We start from the raw sequence: 27,474 nt of genomic DNA, 5'->3' as shown, positions 1-27,474 counted from the left end.
TATTCTTTTGAAAAAGATGTTGACTGATTGCTTTAGTAAAGTAATAACTTTTTGCTTCGTTCATCTTAAAAACTATACTGAGCATTCCATTCTAAGTAACAATATTTTATAATAGAATCGATTAGCAGATAAACCTTAATGACCACACACTAGCAAAAATATATCTTGGAAATGCACCTCCAATGCAATGAACTAATTTTTCAGGACGTAAACTACGGATATGTTTGTATATAAATTGTGTACATAAACAAAATCATTTTTCCTTCTAAAAGATTAATTTGAACAAAAATATTGCGCCTTATAATGAATATCGACTTAAAGATTCCAACAAGGATGTTGTACATTAAAAACTGTCTGTAATACTAAACACATGTATATTTCAACAATGATGTTTGCGAACATATTGTGTACATCAATGCGGATAATACGAATGTATGAATAGGGCATAATTTTGGTAGATAAGTCAACATTTTGTCCTGTATTTTTAATGTAAAAAAACAATAAATGATTTTTATTTGCAATTTTCTTTATTTAATTTTAAGTTATTTTTGTTGTTTTGCCAAAAGGGAAAATTTATATACGAAAAATTTAATAAATATAGCATAAGTCATATTGTAGGTGCTCTCAACATCCACATCATGTGTTGTGTATCTATTATCCATTGAGAAATTAAATGTTCACGTGTTTTGTATGCCATAGGATACTCTGTGTGTGCATTTCAAAAAAAATATCATAGAAGTTTGTAAATATTATATACCAAACATTTTTTTATGATATTATGTACATATGTATAAACTTTGTGCCATACATATATTGAAGAGAGTTAAATGTGAGAGATAAAAATATGCGCAAAATCTTGAAAAAATTATAAATGAATCGTAAGTGTATCAGCAAAAATCAATTCTTAAAAATGTATTTATTTTTCGTTTCATAGAAGCTGAGTCTCAAAGATGAAAAGAAACGTAACGTAATAATTTGTTATACTTATATATTATAATTTTTTGTGTATCTTATTTTAAGGTAAATTTATTATAAAATATTAAATTCTTAGCTTCAACTCAAAGACTTTGCAAGCCACCTTCATGCTTCAGTACATGCTTGGAATTAAAATAACAGATCAAAATATTTGCATATAACAGAATACAGTAGAAAAACTTCTGCCATTCGGCATTTGTATTATTTGCAAGAACAGAATATTCAGACTTACATATTTTAAAAGATGAAGTAAGTCGTGATTTTGATATTTAATTTATTAAATAACTTTAACTGTAAACTTTAAAATCAGGATTTGCAAAGAATTTTAGAGGAAACCTCAAAAAACATAATAGTGTACTCGTAATGCTATCAAGTTCAAAACGATACGTAAGATTGCTATAAACAGTAATCAGCATTCGTTTACTATTAAAAGTAGGTGACTGATGGACTTTTGGTGAGAAAATCTAATGGAAAACTTTAGTGAGAGAACTAAATTTGAGAGATTTTAATATAAGTATATATTTATAAAATAAGCAGTGAGATTCTGGGGTAAAAAAAAGGGAAGAATATGGGGGCATAAAAAGTGAGAATATTGTTTTCTTAAAATATATATAAACATAATAACCTTGTACAAATGTAATGATGTTAATTTTTTGAAAATTGAGGGAAAAATTTGCGAATAATGAAAATATACTTAAGTTTAAATGTACACATATATACTGACTAGCGTGATAAGCGATTATTTGGGTTATAATGGATATTTAAGCAATAGATGGCACAAAGTAATGATTCTTTACATATTTAAGTATATATATTGTATAAAGTATTTTGCATATTCTTATTTATTTACATAGTATTATATAAAAGTGCCCATTTAGTATTGATTAAAAAGCACGTTATAAAGAAAAACAAAAAGATATTGGCTCACTTTATGTTGCTTTTTGTGAAACAAAGAATTTCAAGATTAAAATTCCAAAAAGTCAAAAGGACAAAAACGAATACATTTATATCATAATTTTCATAAGAATATGTACTTCAACAAATATATATATGTAGCTACAAATACTGTAGATATAGGTGTTAGTTTGTACTCATATTCTCAAAGTAAAATTATTTATTTACATTTGTAATTTACGAAAAAAGGTAAGAAGAATATTTTCCTACACATATAAGTATATATATATATGTATGTATATAGAGCAAAATTTTCTGCACAGCAGTAGAACACTTTTCTGTTATCATTTTTTGTGTTTAGAAATAAAGGAAGATAAAATTGGTAGGTACTCATATAATTTTTGCGTAACATGTAAAGTTCAAATCATTCATGAATTTTTGAAAACAATTTTTAGTATTAAAAGTGATTTCATTCTTAGCGGATGTTTAAACGGAAAAATTCCCTATCGAAATATTAACAGGATTAAATTGATTGAATTTATAACGGTTTCAAAATGTAATTAAAAACGAAAAAAAAATTTTGGAGTCAATTAATTTCAATAGTAAATTTTTAAATATTTTTCATGTATAAATCTAAAATATAGTTTAAATTCTATACGACTTTTAAAAGCTTTGCATTTATAGTGGTTATAAGAACTTAAATTAATTCTATCGGAATTCCAAGCCCCTGTAGGTATATAATATTAGTACACAATTAATTTTTAATATCTAAAAATATAAAATTTTTGTGTTACATTTAAAGTAACGATAAGAAAAGAAAATCATCGTTTAATAAAATTATGATTCTACTTTATTTAGTGATTTTCTGTTTGCTAATAAATGAATGGTTATAATAATTTTGTATAGACATATAATATACATATATACATACGAATATATTTATGAACCTTTAATAAATTCAATTTAAATTAACAAAGCTGAATGAGAAAAAAAGTGAAATAAAAATATTTCTTATTTTTCTTTAATTGAAAAGAGAATTTTGTTAGTAAAATATTAACTGTCGACCGGTTAAGATGTTTAAAAACGCTTTCATAAATATTGGACGTATTTGCAAAGTGCATTACGAAAATATTAATTTTTTCGTAAATATTTTGGGTCAACGTTTCCAAATTATAAATTTTGAAATATAAGAAATCATTTTTAATAATGGAAAATTAAAATAATAAAAAATTTAATTTAAAGTGAAAATAAAATTGTAATTTGCTGGGTGCGATTATGTAAAAAGAATTTATTACAGTAAAGAAAAATTCAAGCAATTTTAATTATACAACAAGTTGTTATATAATATTTAATTAGAAATTATTTAAAAATACGAAAAATTTTTTAACATTAATTTTTAGCAAAATAAATTACAAAAAGGTGGATGAATATCAGAGGAAGTCATTCATTTTTATATTTTGATAATGCGTTGATAAAGAACTTGAATGTAAAGATTTTTCATGTAGAATTTAAAAACAAAAAATATTTAATTTTTGTGTTTGTTTTAATGTTTGTTTTCTTAATTTTCTCATTCCTTGTTCTCTTTTTTTGAAATTCGGAATATCTTTTAGAATTCTCTTTTTTTTGTGTGTGTTTTTTTAATATTTCTTTGAAGTTATTCAATTTGCAGCTTTATTGTTTTCGTCTTACCTTTTTTGAGGAAAAAAATTTTGAAAAAACGAATTTTTTATCAAAGTTACTCAAGGAAAAAAGGAAAATTCCAAAGTAATCAAAATTGGAATTTAATTTTGAATGAATTTTCTTAAAAGTTTTTTGTAAATATTCATGAAATGAAGAGAAGAATAGCTTAGGTCCTTAAAAGGTAAGTTATCATTTTTGTTCAATTTTTGTTTTATTTTTAAGAAACACTTTTTATATAGATTTTAATAAACTCCACAAAATAGTTTCAAAAATATTTCGCCAAAATGTTTTTTAATGCTCGAACTACTCAAGATAGTGTAAAAACGACTATATTTTTTGAAAGTTGTGTCAAAAAAATAAAATATAAAACATCTTCGAATGTTGCTGCAAAATTTTATATGGTATTATTAGAGCTTAAGATAAACAATCAAAAATAATCAAAATTAAAGGCTTTAAAATTTGAAATTTAAAAAAAACTGATACAACAAATTTTGTAAGAAAAAATATGAATTGGATATTTTTCTCGTCTAATTTACAAATCGGAAGTTGTGAAAATAGCCAATATTTTAATTCACTTGATATTACTGTGCCCCTGAGTATTTACTTCCACAAATTGTAATCAATTATGCAAAAATTTTGATAGTTAAAATGACGATTAAATCCTTTTAAATAATCTACTTTAGGCACTTACCAACTTTAACTCGTTAAAACCAGTATAATGTACAATTCTAAAATAAAAAATCCTTTGCTGCTAAAATTATTTTCTGCTTTATTTTTTTAAGTTTATTGAAATAAGTGTGGCTTACTAACAAAGTTTTTTTATTGATATTTCCATTTTAGAATCATCTAAATGCTAGTTCAAGTTGCAATACCATTTTTATTAAAACACATCAATCTTTCTTAAAACGCTAATAATTTACGATTAAATTAATAAGCAAAAATAATTCTTAGTAATGAAAATGTCTTTAGTTCTTCCAATATTAAAGAAGTAAATGAAAGAGTACCAAATTTAGTAAAATTATACAAATTTATTATGCAAATTACGCTTGTAATATTATTGCAAAAAATTTCTCTTTTCACCATTGGTGATTTTTTAAATTTTTAAATAAGTATTCATAAAATTTTCTTCTAAGGAATGAGAAAAACAGAATGATTATGCAATAGAGAATATGTTAATGTGAACATTCTCATGACTTACTTCAATGAGTACAATGACCTTGAAGAAATTCAAAACATTGTAGACGCTATGATGCCTTGTAAATAAGAACTACCTTTAATACCGAAGAACATAACGTTGTAAATAGCGCGTACTTATACAATATGCATGTTAAATTAATGATGGTTTTATATTTTTTTTATGAAATTTTAAAGTAAATACTGTGGAAATAAAAGTATTCAGTACGGTATATAAGGTTTTTCAATTTTATTTTAAGTCAAATTTGTTAATTTTTTTAATTAACTAAATTTTTTTTGCCATATTGTGCAAATATTTATAAAGTGTTATTTATATTAAATAATGCGGTAACAAATTTGCACCCAAGATGTAAAATATTCTGCGAATTTAATAATAATAGGTTAGGTTAGGTTGCACGGCCCCCCAAAGGGTACACCTAGGCCACTAAGGCCCATTGTGATGCCGTCGGACCCCCCCCCCCCCCTGTCTCCCTACTAGAGCCAGCCCGAGTTCCGCAGAAACCGGCCAAGGTCCCTAGCATTTATATTCGCTAGGTCCGTTGCCCGCTCAAAAAAGTGGGACCAAAGAAACCTCCGCCTGGAGTTCGCCAACGCCGGACACCAGCATAGCAGGTGGGTCACCGTTTCCTCCTCCTCCTCGTCACAGCAGCTTCTACAGAGATCGTTTGCGGGGCGGCCCATCCTCCTGGCATGATCACCAATCAGACAGTGTCCAGTTAAAACACCTATCACCGCGCCAATATCCTCCCGTTGGAGAGATATTGGATCCCTCGTAATAATAATAAGTGAAATATAAAACTAAATTTTAAAGTATTAAACATTATTGATGTTTTTGTAAATTTATTTTTGGATATATTTATATGTGTGTATATAAATTAATATGTTGCTGTTAAATAACTGTTTTTACACTTAAATACTTTTAATTTTCACTTAATATTTTCCTTATCATCTTTTACTCGATTTTACCAAAAAGTCTGCTATCAAGTTGTTAGATATCATAATTATTTTTGAATCCTAAATTCAAAGTCAGCAGTAACAACACTATTTCGTAATTTTTCGATTAATAATTTAATTTGATGACATTAAGACCATAAAGTTAAGAATATATTATAAAAGTAATTACGGAAAAGAACGAAGTTAGTGGTAAGCGAAAATTATTATGAATTTCATATATGTATGACGAAATAATTTTGAAAACCAAATTTGGAAGTTCAAAAATTTTGAAATAAAAGTTACAAGAGAAATTCACAACTATTCTTATGTAACCTTATAACATCACAGTTGAGGGCTAATTCTAAAGAGTAACTCTAAAAATAAACTTGATTTACAATTTAATGCATTTTGACCCTAGACAAGATATTGTAAGACTTGTTCGGATAATTTCTATAATCTTTTAAATATGCTCTTAAAGGTATTACACAGTATCGAGTATCTTTTAGTGGAGTAATTAAGTTAGGAATTTTAAATTAAACGCTTTAGGTTTTTCAAATTCAATCGGTAGAAAATGGAAAATTCTAGTTTCAATTGTAATTAGTGTTAAACGTTAAATAGAAATGGAAATATGTTGCAAAATGAAAATTATTTGATTTTCTATATTCCTCTGTTTCATAATTAGAAAAACTCAAGATGCAATTAAAGTAATGGACTGAAAACGTCAATTTTAACATTAATTTTTAATCAAATTTAAATTGCCTTAAATAAAAATACTTATTTATGAAACTCCGAAGAATCGTTTCTGAACTTTTGCATTTAAATTTTCTGAGATTTCTGTTCTCATAACAATACCATATTTGTTTTAATAATACATAATTTTAAAGTAAACTGTTATCATTCAAGGTCTGGATATAGTCTTTCACTTACTGTAAAGCTGTGTATCATATGTATGTATAAAAACATTACACAGCATTTATATGTCTAACAATAAAAATTCTTACTTTTTATGCCACAATCTTTGGTATTTAGAACAATAATTTTATTGGGTTTTTATGCGCTTAAACCGAAATTTATAGCTATAATTAGCGATGAATGTTCCATGTAGGATTTTTCGTCTCTATCTAACATTTACCAAATAATTAAAATATATTAAACACACATACAGAAACATGTTATAAGTACTGTTTATCAATAAAAGTTTTCAAATATCGATTAATTTTCACTGTCAAGATAATATGTGATTAGTGATTACTATTATAGATAATAAACGTAACAGCTTGTATAAGAATTAATTGAATTACATTAATTAAGAATTAAAAATTTATTTTACTATATATTAAATATAAATTGTACGGATTTTTAAACAATCTTCTATCAAGAAGTTTTCCAAAACTACAGCTGATGAAAATTCGATAAGATTTGTAGTATATTATCGAATTATCGAGTATAATATTTTCATTAAAGCAAGAGTTTCTAATATAGTTGTTCAATTGCAATCGATAAAAACAAACGTTCTTTTATACTAGACTTATATGTTGATTATTATTAGTATGAAAAAATTTCTTTTTACTAAAATCAAAGATGCTGAATTTCATTAATGTCAGCAATATATTTTTTCAATGTTGAGGAAAAATGACACATCTATGTTTATGATAATTGTATTTTATTCTAAAATGATTGAAATACATTTTTGGTCAACTATATACATATATCAACTACATACATAAAGCAAACTTTTGTTAGGGGGGAGCACTTTTCGCTTAAACAGGTGAAATTACTGCTGTTAATAACAGTCTCCTCCATTATTTAAATTACTTTTATTAATGTATCCCAGAGGAACGGCAGTAAAAAAACCTGTCTGGGTAAAAGTCATATACCTTATAACTGAATGTGAAATGTACAATATTACGAATATAAATGCAGTGTAGATATCTGCCAAAGTGAGAGATCACGGTTCTCGACGAGGGCTTGACTGAATGTTCGAGAAGTTAGAAAAATAATCATAGAAGGTTAAAGAAAATCATCTAAAGAATACCGTTACATCAGGAAAGATCTGAACTGATTTAAAGTACAAAAAAGAATGGTTAGACTTCTAAAACACTCAAGAAAAAAGTGTAAAATTTTATCATACGAGAATTATATAAAGAGCTTATCGACAACAAAAAAGCAGCGAAAAGTACTAAGAAACCGATAAAGAGAATCCTCCCACTAAAAAAACAGTAAGCAAAAGGGATAAAGCTGAACTATTTGCTGATCACTTGGAAGGGATTATTCAATCAAATGAGCTGAATTCCAGTGTTTGTCTAAAAGAAGGCTCTATTTACATAAAAAGAAATTTGCTATTGACCTTTTAAAAAAGTTATAAATGCAGAAGTGAATCCTAGTGCTTGAAAAAGTTATAAATGCAAGTATGTTCCTAGTGCTTGGAAAATAGTGGCAGTTCTTATGATAAGAAAACCTTCAATGAAACAAAATCGTATTGACTGATATCGCTGCTACCAAAGATATCAAAACATTTTGAAAATTTAATGTTGACAAGGAAGGCTGATGCCGATATGAAACTGATTCCAAACCATAAGTTTCGTTTTAGAACAAAGCATGCAACAATTGACCAAGTACATAGAATAACCAATGTTTTAAAAGGCGCTAACAAATAAAACTAAATGAAAGTAAATCTGTACATTTAGATTTCACAAAAAACATTTAGTAAACCCACCACAATTGAATATAAATGGCGTTAAAGTATCAAACCAGAAATACCTAGGTGGAACATTGCATGTCAAGCTCAGATGACTATTGGCTCCTAAGTCGTAGGTCTGAATTGACGAAATACAATAAGGTGTTGATATATAACAAGATGATATGGCCTATACGAACGTATGGCTTGCTGTTATGGGATAATGTCAAGCAAACTTATAGGGGAGAGGGTTTGGACAACAAAACTGAAGCGAATGAAACCTCTTGATTTAGTCTAAAGTGCTGCGACCTCCGTCCCTTCATGGAATCTAAACGCAAAACAAATGGTAAGACAGTTTGACTAGTTTTCGGAGTTTATAGCCATTTAGGAGTGTTTTAAATTGAGTTAAAGTTCTCAACTATTGATAGGTCTGATGACACTTAGGGTCTCCTATCTTTGGCTTTCGATTGTTAACACTTATTTAAGTTTATTTTCACAGCAATTTTTTGTTTTTGATATTTAATTGTTTTGATATTTAATTGCGGCACGCCTTTCTGTTGGTGTTTTGTTACAATAAAGACTAAAAAGAACCAAAAAGGATTTACTCCATTTTATAAAATAATTAGAATATATTATTTTATTTGAATAAAGTGTGTAACCTAGAAATATGCAATTTATTTCTTATATTTATGAATTTTGAGATTAAAAGAATTTTTTTAGAAATAATATGAATTATTTTATGCAAATTATTTCGTTAACAAATTATTTTATCTACTTAAGGAAATTATTAAAACATCCTTTACAAGTTTAAACAAAACTATTTTAATTAAATAATTTAATATTTGTATATATGAAGAAAAATTCCAGTGCTTCAAGTGTTGATACTTTTAAAATACAATTTAAAAAAACTTATCAAACAATTTATATTTTAGTTTGTAGAGTACAGCTTAAAGTTCTTCAAATTTTTCACTGTTTTGAATGCTCAGAATAGTTCCAACCAAAGGGGAAAAAAATAAAAGAACAATATAAAATTCTGCAATATTTTATCGAATACTTTTGCTTTTTTCGAAATTTATATGAATAAAAATGTCTTTATAATGGCCAGTAATTTAATTTTCCTTAATGTGGATTATATTTTTCACTTAGCATTACGAATTAATGTATAATAATTTCATTTTACTTACGTTTACAAACAGTTTTACATACATAGTTATATATTTGCTACTTAAAGAGCATTAATTTTTTGTTTTGAATTTTCGAAATATTTTTTAAAAATTTTCTAGTTTTGTTTATATGTTTGCTTGCCTTGTGCACTACAAGACCCTTAAAAAATTTATATACAAAAATTATTATTTGAAATATTATAAAAAAAAATATGACATTTTTAATTCATTTGCACTTAAATTGATTGAATTTTTCCAATTACTTAAAAAGTAAGTTGTATGTTTAAATGGAAAATTTTTGCAAATGAAGTAAAAATTATAGAAAAAAGATTCAACACACAATATTTCTGGAAAGTAAAACTATTTGTCTTTTATATTTAAATATGTAAATGTTATACAAAATAGCTGCTTTATAATTTAGTGCTAAAATTTTATTGTTTCTCTAGATGAAATTTTAAATTTTTAAAAAATAATTTTATTCAAGATATTTTACATACTTCCTCTTATATATTGTATGTCCACTTTTCAATATCGTAAGAAGTGTAAAATGGTATAATGTAGGAAGCTGTGCGAAATGTGAGATTTATAGTTGGTTGAGTGAATAAATCTGAGTCTACATAAAAACTTTTAAGGTTAATGCAAAAAATTGGAAGTTTACCCAGTGGCATTTTTACATTTTGCTTTTCGTTAAGGAATTCATCTTTTAAATAAAATATTTATTTTTGCATTTTAGAAGTTCAAGAGTCATTATCTCAAGTTCAAGTTTAGAAGTTTTAATTTCAAGATGCTTTACAAAAACATAATTCATATGAATTTGAAAAGGAAAATTAGTTTTTGGAAAAGTTAATGATTCACTATATTTTTTTATTTTGATACTTCATACTGATTGCTCGGGAAATGCTACATAGGAAAAACCGAATTTGTATGTATTATGATATATGATATTAAAATGAACTTAATATGCTAATTTTTATGAAGGTCTGTAGATGTGCTGATTAAGAACTTGTATTTATATATAAAATATTTACGTGCTCAGCAAAAAAAGAAGTATTTAAAAATATACGGAAATAACATTTCTTGACCAATTCTAAAATTTATGAAAATTTAAAAATATGCAGAAGCAAAATAAATTTTTATTATCCTGTGATTAAATATAAAGGATACCCGGCTATCATTTATAGCAGTGATAAGAAAGCTTTTTAAGATTGGTGCCATTTTCGTCTTTGATTTTAATTGATATTTTATATACAAATCAGCTAAGAAACAATGTTTGTCCGAATTTTTTTTTTTTTTTGAAGAATTTACAAACTTTTTAATGATACAATGAAAAAGATTTAGAAATTAATGGCCATTTAAAAGTTCTTAAAATGTACGCAGCGGTTGTTGATTCGCTATGTCTTTTTTTTTAAACAATAAAAATTAAAATATTTCTGAAGGAGCGTCTTATCCCTATTTCCACGCAAATTTATTTTAAAATTTTCACAAATTCAAATTTCAAATACATGTTAATAGGAGCATACTAGAGCGTCTTCGAATTTATACTGTGAATAATTTTGTTAATATGTCATTAATCATTTAAAATGCTGGTGAAATTTTTTATTCAAGAATTTTTGATTTGATTTTTTTCATTACATTTTACCTAGCATTGGTTTAAAGGGAAATGAGACGGAAATGAATTTGTTTTTTCTTAAAAAAAAGTAAATAAATTATTGGGTTTGTTTGTTTGCCTATGAAATTTTTTATTTGAAATTGAACTGAGTTAAATTTAAAAAAACAATTCTTTAAGACTTAAGAATTTGGTTTAATCAATAATTTCTAAGGATTTCCAAATACTGCAAATACATAAGATTTATATTTTTACGCAATAAGATTTTTAATTTATGCAAAAGTTTTCTATTGGGCTATAGGTTGATAATTATGAATTAAACTTTAAATAAAAATGTAAAAATTTTGTTTTATTAATTTGACAAAATTTATTATTAATTTCTTTCTCTTAATTAAAATTTATTGGCCTTTTTATTGCACTTCAAATTAATTTTTAATTGAAAATTTAATAATAGAAAATTAAAAGAAAATCAAAAAGGATCTCGAATTAAGAAAAATATGATATGAAAGTGAATAGGCGAAATTTAAATATTGAATCCAGGGATACGGCAAACATATATCACAAAAATGTTGAGCCATCGCTTTTTCAGCACATTTCATAGTAAGTAAATTTAAATCTCTCACTTCCCATACTCCTTTTAATTTCCAAATGGTAATACGAATATATACACAGCAATAATGTGAAATTGTTGCCACAGATACAGTTATTTTTGTTATTCTCTATTCGTAAAATCACATTCAACGATTCAATTTTTATCAAAGAAAATGACAAATTTTAATTAAAAAAAATATTTAACAAAAATTATAGCTAGCTGTATCCGAGATCACCATTTTTATTCCCTTTTTGAGAGTTTTGTCCTTCAAATTTAATATGTTTTACTTTGTTCTTTTCCTTTTCAAGGTTGTTTCATTACATAAAACAAAAAATTTTGTATTTGTCACATTAAATTTCATAAAATAAATTCTTTAATCTTAAATCATCTTTCCTTTTAAGCTTCCATTACTTTTGTTATTTAGACAAGAAAACTCGTAAAACTTTGGTTATTTCAAATTTAATTTCATTATATTCAAGGAAGCCATTACCTGACGAAATATTGTTGTCATATTAAAAATTAATTTTTAATACTTAAAAGAACATTTTGTATACATATTGATCCATTACAAGATGTACCGCAAAGTTTATTACTATAGGAGCAGAACTTTTAATGAAATTACAAATTATAATAATACGACATTAAAAATATAAATATTAATAAAAGAGTAAAATTTTAATTAAAGAACAAAAGAATGTGACAATTTATTTTTGTCTTAAGGACATTAAATAAATGCTAACTGCATAACATGTATACAAGACTGCCACGAAATTTGTGCTTCATATTTTGTAATAAAAAATTTTTGTTTTAATTTGGCTTTTGGTTCACCTTTTTTCTTTCAGTCTTTCAAGATATTAGGTGACACAAAATTAAATTAAAAAGTTACAAAATACTCAAAAACATTCCATTAGCATATTCGGTAGAATTCGTTTTTTAACTTATTCATAATATGAATCTCAACAATGAAGAGTACAAGAAAAAGTAGGATGGTGGTGTCAACTCCTTGACACTCTTAACGTATATGAATGATTAATTCTAATCACTATCTCGATTATTATTTTTTTTGGTAAATAGTGAAGTTGTTACTAAAACAGTTTGCTAAATCTCAGCATTGTCACAAACTATTTGATTTATGGCTCCTACAGATAACAAATTTTTTTTTAAAATTAATTCGGTAAACATTTGCCTTAAAAGTTTAATTTCCAATTTAAAACATTCCTTTAAAAACACACAAATTTTATGCACAAATATTTTTTTCCTTTAATTTTATTTGTATGATCCTTTTAAAAAACTGGGGCTTAAAACATTTTAAATTGATCAAAATATTTTTGTTTGATACGTATAAATCAGAGGGAATACGAATTTTTGTATATGGCACATCCTTTTGAAAAAAATGAATATTGAAAATTTCCTTTTTTCCGATGAAAATTTTATTGTAGAGACTTTAAGGGGTTCGACTTCTGTTATTATTACTTTTTGTTTGTTTTTTTTATAAAGCATTGTACATATGGATACATGTATATGTATAGAAAAGTTACTTTTTTATTGAGGATAAAAAAAATTTATTACGAAGTAAAATAACATTTTTACAAGACTTTTTTTATTATTTTTTACGAGTGCACAAAGCTAAATATTACTCTTATATATGATCTTTAGAATAAAGTGTAAAGTGCTTGTGATATATGTATGTATATATATAATATAATAATGTATGTCTAGAGTTTCGTATAGAAGCATAAACGCGTTCAATATTTTTGACACAAGCAATGAATGTTTAAAGGCAGTATTTTTCTTCATAAGTGACAAACAATAAAAATTGTTAATCGAGTTTGGAAAATATTAAGAATTTTTAATTGTTTTTGTTAAATATAATTAAGTTTATTAGGTGAACCATAAGTGAAATGTAAGGTTTGGTTACATGAGCCATGAGTGATGTCAACTCTGATCTAAAGTATAAAAGTAAAATATAGCATAACTTTTCATTTCGGCAAATTTAAAGTATAAAATTATTCTCATCAGGTTTGATTAGAATCACAACAATCTACAATCAATAATGTGGACTATCAAACGGATATTTTCTGTGTTGGAGCAGAGAGGAACAACAATTTTTTTCAGTAATAATGTATTAAATATAAAATTGCATAGCGTCGAACAAATTTGAGACACATTCCAAGAACTTCACTTCCGATTGTTAAATTTTCACAAATAAATAGTTCTAAATTCGAATCTTTTTCAAAACATTTATGTTAGCTTTACGTCTTGAAAAGCTTTCAACAATGCAGCTAAGTGTTTTGCAAAATTTCAATGTTAGTTTTATTAATTTCATGTAAATTGCTGGACTTTATAAAATTCAAATTTCATGTATTACCACTCAAATAAACAAGATTTTTTTTGCATTATCTAGTACAAGTAATCTCGATTTTTTGATAAAAATTTTTGCCTTACGGTAACTTAATCTCATCTCACGAAATATTAAATTAATATTATTTTTCGCAAAGAGAAACACCTAGATTTTTTCTCCATATACATTGAATTGCAAAACAAGGTATAAAAATCTCTTACATTTTTACATCGGCATACACAATAAACATTATTACATAATGCCTGTAATAATAATTTGCATATAAAATTGGGATAATCTTCAATGAAATAAAAATTTTTACACCCCACATGTTGTTATTTGAACGTGTGATATAATATAAAAATATTTTTAGAAAGCCGGGTCAAAAATGATTCGTAAAACAATAGCCCATTAACGGCATAGTCTGACGCATAAGAAAACAATGCATATTATAAGTAAATGTATTACGTATGTTAAAATAGAAAAACATTTGAATTCATAATTGTTAAGCAAATTCGTACTCAATTTGTATATTTTATTTATTTATATTAATAAAGTACTCGTATGTGTAGTTTCTTATGGCATACTTTAAATTTCGCAAATGATATTTTATAGTATTAGGTCAGAATCAATTTCTACATAATTTTAATTGACAACATATGAATTAAATAAATTTCAATTACTGCTATTACAATAACCTATTAAAAATATATTGATTTACAGAAAAGTTTTTTACGGGCTACTCATATCTTAGAAACTCAGGAAATTATATGTGTATGTATTAAATTACAATTTTTGTCGATGAGTTTTTCAAATTCGAATTAAGAACTTTTTTATTATTTTCAACCTAGCAAAACTTGCAAAACTTGCAAAACTTTTTAAGAGCTTTTCTACAATAGAAATAAAGTAGGTCTTGAAAGAGTTTTTTCCGAGGCATTTTTTAGAGCCTAAGACTTCATGGGGCTATTTAAAAAAAATTGCTAAACAATATTTGCAATTTTTTTTCCAACCCCTTCTCGAGACCATTTCATAATCTAACCCGTCGTGGAACAATTTTGAAAAAAAAAAATTGTAAAATCCGGATATCTTCAAAAGACTATTTTGTATTAAGGATTACATAATGTAATAACAGGATAATGTTAGGGGGTTTTTATTGTCCTTTTCTGGGGAAGTCTGGACCCCAGCAGGATTAAATTGCTGGGGGGCCCTCGAACCAATATTGCAAAACCACTTGTGCATATATTTGATACCAAAAATGTATTTTTGGCGACCTTTTACTTTGGAGGTCGTTAAATATCATCAATTCAATGATATTGGTAGAATCTTCCTCACCGAAGTTTTTCGTGTCGAAAAAGTACTTGAGAAAATGTTGTGGGATCATGTTGTTGTAATATAAAACTTGCAAAATTTCATAGCTCATTACACATGCGTCAATATGGAATGCTACGTTCCTTTTCCAGAAAAACAAAATGTGGACTTTTGAACAGGTTGAACAATATTCAATAAATGTTTATGCTATATTCGTGCTTAAATGAAAAAATTATTAAATATCATACAGAATTCTGCTTTTAAATGTTATTAATACGAGTAGTTATAAATTGTACAAGGTACAACACATCGTAAGACTGTTATAAATTTAATGTTTTGCTTATTAAATTGAAGAAATCAAATTCAATAACTTTAAGGTCCGCTAAACAATTTCGGAAGTTTTGTTTTTCGCATATACATACAAATGTATATACATATATTTAATTATTTTTTTGGGAAAAAATGAGAACCTATTAGACTCTCTCTCTCCTTATACATCACTTAAAGTGCAGCTTATTTGTGCAAACATAACGTTTTCAATTTTTTTGCACATAATTGGAGCATTATTTTTGGTTCCTCTATGTTGTTATTGGTTAGATTATTTAATTAAACGCATATTCCTTTTTAATTATATTAGCTTCGTAAACAAAATATTGCTCGGCACAGTGGTGGAAGGTTCAAAGATTTTTAATTTTTTATTCCTGATTTATTTTTTTATCAACTGCATACCCAAAATAAGAAGAGTATTGTTTTCACATTACATTTCACGTGTATTCTATCAAACGGATAATTTTCTGCGTTGGAGCAGAGCGGAAAACCTATTTTGACAAGATCCGTTAGTCTCTTAATCTATGCTTTTTTTTTAATTACAAGAAATTTTATACTTTATTTGGAGACTAGTCACCTACCTAGCTAACTATCTATGACTATAGAAACTAGGACACGATAGATATCATGCACTAGCCCTATACTCCTTATAGGAGTGAAGAAGGATGAAAAAAAAAAAAAAAAATTTGGAGACTATTGAATTAAATAACTTTTAAGGCACGTCGATTTGCAGAACTAAGCCCAGAAAGTGAACTCATATTTCTGGTGGTGTACAGCTAAGAGGCAACTGATTTTCTAATAACAATAACATTTTTCAATCATGTCCAACCTCTTCATTCTTAGAAAATACTATAAAAATATAATTATGGTATCTATGTAGTCGAGAAAACGCTCGATAGGATCGATTATGTGCTGTCTACAGCAGATTTTTTTTTATGCTTGTCCATCTACACAATCGTTCATTATTCATTCCCTTTTTTGTAATTTATTATTAATTTTATTTAGTAGTGTGATGCATTCGTCTTTAATGTACAGATTTTTATAACTTTTGAAAATTTTTATCTTTGCATGAATTTGTTTATCGTTTAACTTAACGACGCCAATTTTATTTAATTTAAATTATTGTTATTCTAGTGTAGTCTCATGTTCTTTAAATGTAGGCCATAATATTAATGTTATTATATTACTATTTATAAATAAGAATTTAATTGAATTCAAACGTAATACTGTTAATTAATAATAAATGGTGAAAGAAATCAATCACTTGGAATCACACAATTTTTAAGAATAGGTTATATTCACAATTAATTCTCGCACTGTTGCATATATTGTCAAAATTATATTTTAAATATTAGAAAAATCTATATTTTCTAAAGAAGTTCCTATAGTTTGAATATAATTAAGAAATAATTAAGAAAATTCACTGACACGTCAGTGTAAATTAAAACAACACTTTATTCCAACAACAACCAAATTGTCCTAATAGCTCATACGAATAGTTATTTCATATTAAATATACAATGTTTTTGCCATGAAAATCAATCTTATTTAGGGTCCCTTTTAATACTCCTTGCAGGAAAATTGAGTTTAATATTTTCCAACATAAAGTCACATAACTTATTAAACCCCATATCCTCCAAAAATGGTTTCCTCCTGCTTGTCCTGAACTAGTATCTACCTTACAGAAGTTACATATGCTAAGTGGGAAAGCACGATTAATTCCTCATTGAAAGATAATTTTTTGGATTATAAAAAAAGACAACACGTTAAGAAAAGTGAACAAATTTATATTTTTATATTTGCGAATAGTCAACATATGGCGAAATTTCAATAATTATTAGAATAAGCTCTCATGTCCACACGACAGATTTTTCTTCATCAATAAACCTACTTGTTTGCTTATAATAAACATACTTGTTGTGTTTTCATTTTAGTTTTAACATTTTTTTTATTTCATCGGAAATATTAATAAATATAAATGACTGATAATCTTAAAATGCACATCAAATTATTTTTATCAACACATGTATACAATATTGGTATGTGGAAATAAAACTTGTGTCTTTAAAAAAATTCACTATTTGTGAATCAAAATTTCGATTTACTTTAAATGATGATAAAACTTCAAACTCATTTCACAGAAAGAGGAATAATAATATTCAGAAATTGGGTGTGTATTGACAATAATCGGAATTTCCTTTATATTTCATAATACACGAACCCTTGTTATAAGATGTTCTTCATGTTCTTCATGTTTGAGCATTTGTATACATATGTATATCAATATATTGAAGTACTTTTTGTATGTCAAGTAAAACTTCTTGTTTCAAGAATTTGAAAATGAGATTTTCATTTTTGCTTGTTAATCAATCAAATTGACATTGCTTCAAAGCGAATCTCCAGCAGGTTATAAATCACAGTTAAAAAACAGTTTTCCTATTATTTGTAACAATAATATAATTTTCGAGTTGATTTTCGTATATTTAATATTTATACATATTTAATTAAAGTTGCACGAACCTTCGCAATTTTCATTGCTTTTACCAATGGAAACTTAACATATTCGCACTTTATTTCATCAATTATTCGAGTAATTGTTTTCACAATACTAAATTTATGCTAAAATAAATATGTTCTGCAATTTCGCACTTAATGATTTTCTCAATACTTGAATTTATATACACAGAATAATCTCTCTGGCACTTACTACTTGTAGAATCCGATTTATAATTTCGATTCGTTTAAATTTTGTAGTTTAGAAAATTTTTCAAATGTTCCTTGTGTGGCACTAACAACAAAATGATGTCAGGAAAATATACATAAGATAAAAAAACTATGTACATATTAACAAAAATAAAGTAAATTATAAGAGAAACATGTACTTTCATCAAATTTGCAGACATTTTTATCAAGTCACGTACACTCTTAAAGCCTATAACCTCGGACAATAATTTTATTCCTAGCATACTTGAAGACCTGGTTCTGTATTTGTTTTTATGTTCCTGTTGATATACTTATTCTCTTATTGATATATGCACGTTTATATTCTTGTCAATATGTACATATTTGCTCTATTTTTTATACAAAACTTTGTATATTGCCAGAGAAGCCTTTTTTATTTTCATTTTAAGAGGACGAATATTAATAATCCTGCTAGAAAATAACTTGAATATGAATTTTCACTTATAGCACGGACGAATAAATTATATAGTTAATAAAAATTAAAGAAAATTATTTATGTATGTCTGAAATATGATATTTTTTATCTACTCAATATTTATATTCAACTTGATTATGGTACACAGATAATAATATACAGTATGTGTTTTAATTATTATCTAAAGAACGTGATCTAAATTAACTTATTATGTCCGTAAGAACGAATGTTCGAAGTATGATAAATTTATCGTTCCATTTGTAATGCTGAGGAAGAGGCGTCTGAAATTATCTGTTCGTCCGTCCGTCAAAGCGATAATTCAAAAAATAATCTAGTTAGACTAACAAAACCTTCACAAATTGCTTAATTGTGGTATGACTTCATTAAATTTTAGTTTTATCGAAACATTGTAAGAGGACATTGTGGTGAACTTTTGTTCGGACTTTACCAATAGCTGTTATAAAACTTCAAAAATAAGTTGTCAAATATCGGAACTTGTGAGGTCTACACTATTTAAATTTAATTTCAATAGAAAAGCCACTATTCTGATAAAATTTGGTGATGACCATGTAAGTTTTTATAGTAGTTTTCTTACTACATCGAAAATAATTTTAACATATTTCAGAATTTATAAAACCTGCAGTATTCAAATTAAGCATAAAGAATTGGGTCACAATTATTCGTATAAAATTTGGTCGCGGTAATATGAAATCCTACATTCTACTAGAAGTTAAACACGAACTATAAAAACATTTGTACGAGTATCACAGGGTTGACACGGTCAACTTTATTTTTTCTCGTTATTTTAGGAGTGTGTGTTTAGCAAATCTCTTAAAATGTATATGTAACATAAGCATTTAGTTCCTGCATCATTTAAAAATGTATATTAAAGAAAAAATATACATCTATAAATGATTTAAGAGAATGTAATGTAAGAGAAACAAAAATATAGGTTATAACAGTAAAAGTTGAATAAACAATTATGAATCTAAAATATTAGTTCGATGATACTCTCAAAGCGAGGTGATAAAATGCATCAAGACGAACAAAAAATACCATAAGTAATATTTTACTTTTTGGACTCTCCTTCTCAAGTTATAAGATCTTAAAGTTGAAATTTCTGAAAACCGTTCAATTTATTCATTTTTATTGATAACTCGACAAATGCAACAGGTCAAGCTTATGCAATTCCCTTTGTAAGAGATGCAAATGTCTCTGGATAAAGTAAGATATTTCTGCAAATGAAACATGTATGATGCTTTTTTAGCATGTTGAAATTTTTTGAAGAAAAACCTTCTATTGTCCAAAGTGTTAGCTTTATTAACTTTAATCTTTCAATTATTTGTATTATTTCAATATTAATGATTAATTGGTAAATTTTCTAAACTTTGCTACAAAATGGATTCAGCGAAAAAATTTTTATTAGCCTGTACTGCCGTAGAAAACAAGATATTAGGATTCCATAATTCTTTCATAAAAAAAAGGTAAGTGTTTATTACAATGTTTAAGGTAAAATCTCAAAACTAATATTGCTTTGAGGAAGATGCCTATTTCCTATCAGGCGTGAGAGTCAAGAATATATTTTATTTATTTTAAGAAATTAATTTTATTATTATTTTTCTAAATACATTTTTATTTTGAAGATAACATCAAATACCTAACATAATTGTATAATAAGACCCCAATTTAAGAGATGTCCTCTAAAATTGATTCAAAATATAATTTTTTAAAGGATAGAACCCATCAAATTATAAAGGACTCAAGAGTATAACGAAGAAAATAAAGAGACTAAATTTAATTCATATTTCCTTTCCAAATGTTTAAATATGAATTTATATCAAGCTATCAGCGTCCGCTCAAAAATGCTGGGTGAGAGAATATAATATGGAAATTAAAAATGATAATAAAGAGTTAACCAAAATGACGTGGAAAGAAATGACCAAAATTGAATTTTCAAGCAATTACTTAATTTCATATTCAATTCTGTTGCTTTTCCTTAACTAATTCAATTCTGAAGATGTCGTTAAAAGTAAAAAAGTTCAAGTGCTCAGTAAAGCATTTGCTTCTATCTTTTAGCATCTTTTGTCAGAATTTTAAGAAGTCTGTTTACTTATTTCATTGTGTATATTCGACAAGCCATCTTTATTTTATCAGCAGTTCGCACTAAACTTCCAAAATTTTTAAAATTGATTTTTAAGACTTTATACACAAATTAAAACAAACGACAAACTTATCTCTTTGAAATAAAATTTTAATTTATATCACCCCGGCTCAAATTTTATCTGCACTCAATTCGACAAGTATTTTTTTAAGACGACGGTTTGCGAGCGGGAAAAAAAGTAGTATTTCTTTCGCTGCAGGTACACAAATTAGTAAATCAGACAAACTTTTTAATTTATCATTGTTACCATTAAGAAATTTGGTTCTTAATTTTCGCCCAATAATATGCAAAAAAGGAATATTAATGAAAATAAAAGTAATGATTTCACTATATAAAACATTGTTTTATCATACGATAAAAAAGTTTCAAACAATAAATTTAGAGTTTTGAATCAGACTTTTTATTTGTCTACGATAATTTAACAAATGTTAAGAATTTTTACTGCCGCAAACAATGCTCTTGTTAGATAAATTCCATATCAAAAGTCTTGCCTATTTTTTTTTCAATTTCAATTTAACAAATAACATTTTATATTTATAAAATAATTATCAGACACTGTAATAATTAATAAATTTAAGTGACTCAAAAGAACTTAAGCATATTTATTCCTAATTTAGCTTCACGCCTTGTTACGAGTATATTTTAATAATATCAAAGTAAATAATATTAATTTTTATGTTCTCTTTAAGATTAATATTTTTAATATTATTTTTGAACTTTGATGAATGAAAATAATACCCACAGATTTTTATATACTTAATGAGAAAAATGAAAGAGACATATTTCTTTATATTTTTATGCAAAGACCAAGGCTTTTATCGTAATTTTCAGTCTTTTTCCCTTTTTTTTTGTTTTTGTATTCAATAAATTTTAAGGACCTCAAAAATGGAATTTTTCATTTACTTACGTATTTGTACATTTTCATATAATTTTGTGTTCCATTGCCCAAAGCAGGTTGAAAGGACAAAAAAGAAAAACAAAATTTTTTTGCGAAAATTTGTTATCCTCTTAAATATTTATTTTGTTTTTCTCTTTTTGAATTTTTTCAATTAGTATTAGGGGTAAATATAAAACCCAGGCTTTTTTTTTAAATTTCAATGGAATTTTTTTTATTCGGTTTTTGTTTTCTATTTTTGATGTAATTTATTTGAATTTTTTCCATATAAAACTCCTAAAATCTATATTTAAAATCGATTTTTCATATTAATAAAAATATTTTCCTTCGACTGAATATTTAAGTTATTGTTTAAAGGGATATGGCAACTTTAATGCATGCAAATGTATATAAACATAAAGGTAAAAAATTTTATAATGTTATATGTACATATATTGTGACTTAAAGAGTCACATACTTTACATAAAACTGAACTTATATTCGTTACGGGTAGTAACAAATAAAAGTCAATAATTATCATAAGAAATGGAATGATCCCCTCGATAGCCATTAGGAATTTAACAATGTGACGTGATGCTACAATATTAAAAGAATAAAAAACTTTAAAGAGATTTGAATGGTACGGGAAAGGACTTTTTGCACATTGAAATTTTAAATTCAATATACTTATGCAAAAAATAAATAAATTCTTATTTAATAATAGTTTTACATAATATTAACCCTTTTCCATAAAAAAAAAAACAAAAATTTGATGGAAAAATTACTTTGTGGTATCTTTATGTAATATTTTTAAAGGATATTCATTTCATCAGCTTTATATGTACATAAGCATGTATGTACGAGTACATATTTATTTCTTTAAGTTTTTGAATACATCAATATTGTACATAAGTTTTTGTATAGGTTTTTCAAATAGCCATCTGCATATATGGACACAGACGAAGCAAATCAAATTTAAAATTTTTAGCAAACATTTTTGTTTACACGTAATTATCTTAAAATTTTGAATTTTATTTTCGCTCGAACAATTTTCCAAATAATTTCACTGTTTTCAAGAAAAATATAATAGAAATAAGTCCCCAGAAATAACATTTAACTTGGGGGTAATCGGACAAAAATTCAAGTAGCTATAACCTAGCTACTTTAATCTTTAATAAATAGTTCAATTCATAAATTAAACTCAGCGGTTACATTAGATAGTTTAAATGCATTTTCCAAGAAATTTTCTGGAAATTAAATCATTGTTTTACGTAATAAATGACCAGAATCTAGTTTTAACCAAAATTACATATTTTTTCTGTAATTTTTATTACAAGTATACAAGTATTAAGCAATGCTTAAAAATCAAGTATATTTTTTAATGACAATCCAAAAACAAGCCATTTAAAGTAATGAGAAAAAACTTAGACTTAGTAGTCATAAAATAAATCTGACAACTATACTATTCGAACATTTATTTGAAAAAAAAAATTCGAATTTTCAATTTTAAGTTTTAAAAAATTTTTCTAAACTATTTTTTTTGAATTTGTAAGCATTTGTATATGCAATAAGCATAAGTGAATAGCGAAATGCATTGAAATCGAGATTTAATGAAGCAGCAGAAATATTTTTACAAACTCCAAAGGGATAAAACAGCATTACGAAATCGAAATTTCATTTTCAACAAAGCAAAAAACTTACATTTTATTCAACAAAAAGCAAATTTTCTTCACAAAATTAGTTTATATTGAGAAGGAATTTCTTGTTGCAACCGGAGTTTTCTGAAGGAACTTTGAAGAAAATAGACTAAAACTTAATAAGTTCTGCACGAACCCTGACCTACTAGTATAACCAAAAGTTAATAATGCTTGGATTTTTATACATACATACATATGTATGTACGTATACATATATAAGCATATGTACATAATAAAGGATCTTTCAAATCATTAAAACACAAAAAAGCATAATTTTTTTGGAAAAATCCTAAAAACTTTTTGAAATAAAGGAGGACTGAATATTTTTAAACACGATATTCGTGTTCTATTGAAATAATCTGAAGGCATAGATTAATTTTAAAAGAGATTAGAGTTTTGAAATTGAATATAGAAATGATGATAAATTAAAAGGAAGATGGACCTCATATTTCTACAAGGTAATTTAGTTTTTAATGGTTTTTAGAATTATTTTGTGACTTAAGTTTGTTAATTTTATTTTCCTTGTGAAATATTTTCTTTCTTCAATATTGCTTTCAATATTTAAATAACTGAGATAATATTTGCTTTACAAGCCTATTTTAAATCTGAATTTTAGTAAACGGTGTCAAGTCTCCTCAACGCATAATAGAGAATTCGCTTTCGTTTTATAATATTATGCCATTCTTTGCGATAGTTGCTATACTATTTGAAAATTTCTTTAATAATATTAAAAAAATATTCAAGTTACAGTGCGTAGTTTAAGTTGAGCGCAAACTATATGAAAAACAAAGTTACTACAAGAAAAGACATAAGGTTGTCTGAGCAATTGTCATATAACTCTTAGATTCGCTCAATTATTTTCGCTTACCAATTTTCGTTTTCCATGAGTTCATGTAAATTTACTTAAGTTGATTCATGCTTAACAAATGATTGATTTTAAAAATATAATTATATTTTCCAAAATTTGGACAATCAACAATTTTTGGAACTCTAATCAATTTTGCAACATAATGAATTAAGGATAGATTGCAACATAATGAAGAAGGATAAATATTTAATCAGTGTTTTTTGGGCAAAAAATTTGTGCCGTAATAACAATTTTACTTAAAAAGTTAAAAGAATGGTCTTTAAATATATTAGAACGGTCTTCTCTCTTGTCTTATTTTAAAAGTGAGTAAAAATAAAAAATTTTGGTTGTTGTTGCTTCTGGATTTCTTTTTATGACATTTATTTCATCTTTTAAATTATTTTATTATTACTTATGCAACATTATTAAATGCAAATTTTTAACTGTTATGTTTTTTATGATTATAAAATGATGCCTGTAAAGTTTATTTAATTTTTACCAACGTAGTTCTTAATTTTACCCTTAGTACAACGTTAATCATATTTCATAAAAATTTATTAACCTCAAACTTTTTTAAGGTTTAAATAAAATTAAATGATCTGAAGAACTTCTTATTCTTTAAGAGAAAAATACACAGTAGATTATTAAATTTTGGAACGGAGTGAGATCTGAAATCCTTAAAATGTTTTCCTACAATTAATGCTGTTTTAATTGCTTCAAATGCATTGAAAGACACAAATGTTCAAAAGCATAGAAGTGCCTGCTAAGAATATTTTTTGTCTAGTATGAAAAGTAGCTTAAAATAATTACTCAATTATTGAAGTATGTTCGTTCAATCCATCTAAATTTTAAATAAATTACAAAAGAAAATTATGAAAATTTTCCAGCAGAAAAATTATGCGACCAAATTAAGGAATTTAAGAAAAGTATAACCTTAGATTTCCATTATTAAATTAAATTGACTCAAATTTGAAAACAATTCATTATTCATTAAAAAAATCTTTTTTTGTGCATGAATCCCTTTACAAAATGCCAAATATCGGAAGGGCCTAACGCATTAGTATGCTTTTCTTAAATTCTCTTAATTTTCTTAAACAACCCAGATTTAAATAAGGGCCACTATAGGTGCTCGTTAGTTATTTATTTTTTTAAAATTCTTCTGCTTAGTGCTTAATAGGAATAACTAAGACATTCGAAAGCTAATTTTCCTTTATACTGCATTACAATCACAATCAAAGTAGTCACAATAAAAAATTTCTATTTACAATATTCAGAGCAAAATGTTCACAATTTGACAAAATGTTTAAAAAGAATTAGGAACTTTTAAATTTCAAATTCAAAGAATTATTTGGAAAGTTTACTATTGAGGGATTTCATTTCTCAAAAGTTCAGAATTATGCAATTTGTTTTTCTGGTTTTAAATTCTATTGTAAAAATTAAATATGTATGCCCTCAATTAATTATAAAAAAAACTGGTGACAACAAGTACTGAAGTTTTTTTTTGTTTTTTGTTGAAAACTTCCTCAACTTGTGACAGACGTTAATTTTGTATAATAATTTGATTAAAATACTTGTTTTACCTTTTGTTCTGTTACGTCTGCATTGTGGCTTGCCATTTTTTTCTATAAAACCATAAAGTGAACGGCAAAAAGTATAAAGAAAGTTTAACACTTTTTTAGAAAAAGTTTTTTTTTAACAATTTTTGGAAAATTTTCTACATACACTCGTACATGCATATAAAATTTTAAACTTAGTTATTTTATTAAGCTTTAATAAGATCGAAAGAGTGAGGATGCAATTGAAATTTATAATAAATGAAGCTTTTGTAAAAAAAGGGAAAAATTTACTGATTCTATTGCTTTTCCTTCAAAGTTTTACCGCTCAATAGCCTGAATTTAAATTTTTTTATTTCGAACGGCAGAAACGGACGTACTGAGTTAAACTAATAAAAATACCTTTTCAATAAATTTTCAAAAATTTGTTAAAAAGAGAACAAAGCTTTTGCTTTTGAGCATTAAAATTCTAGAAATGAATTTATTTTATGAAATGTAACAAATATCCAGATATTAAAATAAATCTAATATATAAAATTAGCTTCATGTGACATTTCATAGTTACAATTCATAAGCTTTGAAATCATATTTATTTTTACGATTGGTTCCACTTGTATTCAAATCATTTTAGTTTCGAGTCTTCGCCTTGAATTAATTGTAAAATGAAATGGGAAGAAATATGCAAAATATAATTCAGATTTTAAGAGGAAGGAAATTTCATTACGAATTTTTCCACTTTATTCAAATTTTTCTAAACCGGAGGTTTCATAACAAAAACAAAATGATTTCAGTTTTTCTATTTTCTTTTTCCATAATAAAATTCTACTACTATTGTTTAAAATTATTCATTAAAATTATTTAAAATTTTTTACAGTTTTTTAGCACTTTTCCAAAAAAAAAGTGGAAAAAAAGTGCTAACTATTTCACTTTGTCCTTGCTTGTTTACAAGACTTCTACACCTTTTAACATAGAAATACATGCAAATAGTCCTTTACTAGAAATTTATTTTTGTAGAAAACTTTGTTTCCCCTCTAACCTCCTCTAAAAGCTATAGTCCGTAAAAGCCCTAAAAATGCTATCTTTTGGCTTATATATATATTGACTCAATATATGTAGATATCGAAACCACAAATATTTTTCAAATTTCGCAAATGTAAAGTGGTAGCGGCATGCTTTTTCTACCATAGCACTATCATTTCGTATAGTTGCATATGATACAGTAAAAATGGCGGTTGAAATTAACCTTTATCTAAAACCCATATTTTTTTAATCTTTATTTTGTAACTTTTAGACACTAATGAATAATTTAATTCGACTGACGAAATTCTTTTTAACTTCATCTACTCGTAAATTATCACAATTCGAAATTTGTAACCTGCAAAATTTTGCAAAAAGTTGACGGTAAATACAATACCATGGAGGATGTGAACATGGTTTTTCGTATCTGCCCGTCTCTGATATAATCGCATCCTGGGGGTTTTCTTCTATGATTGCC

At 25.8% G+C, this 27,474-nt stretch overlaps 1 protein-coding gene across 1 annotated transcript in view; it reads left to right on the top strand.

Annotated features, from left to right (window-relative positions):
• Window positions 1-3,621: 3,621 nt before the first annotated feature.
• Window positions 3,622-27,474, top strand: part of LOC129609587 (soluble guanylate cyclase 88E) — a 133,313-nt gene continuing 109,460 nt past the window's right edge. Inside the window, exon 1 of the mRNA XM_055521592.1 lies at window positions 3,622-3,730. The gene's annotated coding sequence lies outside the window, so the exon portion shown is untranslated. The remainder of the gene's footprint in view (window positions 3,731-27,474) is intronic.

This window comes from Condylostylus longicornis, unplaced genomic scaffold (assembly GCF_029603195.1).
Source record: "Condylostylus longicornis isolate FDR11 unplaced genomic scaffold, ASM2960319v2 ptg000040l, whole genome shotgun sequence".
Classification (NCBI taxonomy): Eukaryota; Metazoa; Arthropoda; class Insecta; order Diptera; family Dolichopodidae; genus Condylostylus; species Condylostylus longicornis.
The sequence above is the reverse complement of the archived record's forward strand: the minus strand, read 5'-3'. Positions and strand labels throughout refer to the sequence as shown.